The 1,669-nt window shown below is 45.6% G+C and overlaps 1 pseudogene; it reads right to left on the bottom strand.

The window, feature by feature from the left end:
- Window positions 1–238: 238 nt before the first annotated feature.
- Window positions 239–1,357, bottom strand: LOC114029921 (annotated as a pseudogene).
- Between the last annotated feature and the right edge of the window lie 312 nt (window positions 1,358–1,669).

The following is a 1,669-nucleotide window of genomic DNA, read 5'->3' as shown; positions in this document are numbered from 1 at the left end:
TAAGTTATTAAGTCAGGCCTAGCTTCCCACCACACCTCTCCCCAGTAGCTGAGCAGTGGACAGAGTACCTTATGTAGTGATTTCAAAAACAACCTTGATAACTTCAGTGCAAATGATGTCACCACCATGATTCTGGATAAATTAAGATGAACTCTGCTTTTGGTCCGTTAATAAAGACAAGATCTTTTGAGAGCTTCTTCCTTTTCTTCCATTGCCGTTTGAGCTGGGTTTGCTAGCACTAACGATAATGCTGCAGGTAAATTAGTTTTTGTAGATGAAACTTTTCTCTGCAGAGGAAACATTCCATCTTGGTGTTACACCACTCAGTGATACACTCCCAGCAGAAGAGATGGCCACACGGCATAACCATGGCCCAAAGGTGCTGCTCCAGGCACAGGTTACACAGGAAGCCCCTGCCCACAGCTTTCTCTCTCATTCACTTTGCCTTAGAGGTGGGAGACTGCGACGGGGCTTCCATTCCTTCCGTGCCCGCTGCCTCCGACTGAAGCCGTAGGTCTGGACGCCAATTGAGAGCAGGAGGAGCAGCAAGGACACCATCCCCTGAATCTCGTAGCCCCAACAAACACTGTAGTCATCTCCGGGGAAGTGACGCATGCGGAGATACTCAATACCCGTGAGCCTTTTGGCCAGGTGGTAGAAGATTCCATCGATGTAGAACATAGGAACATGCAGCTGGTGGAGGCAGGTGATGTTTTGCTTCAGAATGTACACCATGCCCACGAGCGTTTTCTTCTGTGGCTCGGTTAGATGGCGAACATGTCTGTGAAGCCTCCGCTGCATCGCCGACCTCTCGGGCACTAGGCACCAGACTTCTGCAGGTGCCTGGCACTCTCGACTTCTGCCTGCAGCTCATGCTGGAGATGGACTAAAGCCTTATCCAGCACTTCGGGCACGAGAGTGTGGAAAGAGATAAGTGCGGCTCGGCAAAGCCAGGAAGGGACTTTTCTCTTGAATGGGTCCACCTGGATGATGTTAGTGCATTCTTCCCAAGAGTCTGCTACCCTGAAAACTGGTGAGGGTGAAGTACGCCATATCTGACAGCAGTTCATTTTCCTTCCTACACTCTAGTCATTTCTTAGCACCTGCCAGGATGTGCAGGGCTGCTCTGGCTGCTCTCTGGCGGTTGCCCTGGTAATGCTCATCCTTCTGCACCGTGCGGATCACTTCCAGCTGATTGGCAGGCACCAGGTTAGTGACAACAAGCCTAACGGTCTCTTTGCTCCAGGCACGACCCCTCAGCTCCCAAAAGGTGTGGGTTCTTTAGATGTTGCCATTTGTTGCTTCTTTTCCTTATTTTTTTTTCACATACATACTTTTTAAGTTCTGCATCTGTCATCTACCTTTCTGGAACATTTACTAGTTAGGACATATCCTCCACCATGTGTTCTATTGTGTTAAAATTTATATATCACTTTAAAGCTTGCAAAGTTCTTTATATTATCTCATTGATCCTCATAGCAACCTTTTGACATAGGTTGTATTATCTGTATTGTACATTTTATCTCCCAACAAGTCAACAATTTAATAAACAAAAAAAAAAAAAATCATGTAAGTGAAAATAGTAAAAGAAAAAGGTAGAAATTCTGTAAACATAATGTAAAGTACCTTTATTTTTAAGTTGATATGTTGGAAAATATTCTTTAGATGG

This window comes from Vombatus ursinus, unplaced genomic scaffold (assembly GCF_900497805.2).
Source record: "Vombatus ursinus unplaced genomic scaffold, bare-nosed wombat genome assembly UNPS02014942.1, whole genome shotgun sequence".
NCBI classification, from domain to species: Eukaryota; Metazoa; Chordata; class Mammalia; order Diprotodontia; family Vombatidae; genus Vombatus; species Vombatus ursinus.
The sequence above is the reverse complement of the archived record's forward strand: the minus strand, read 5'-3'. Positions and strand labels throughout refer to the sequence as shown.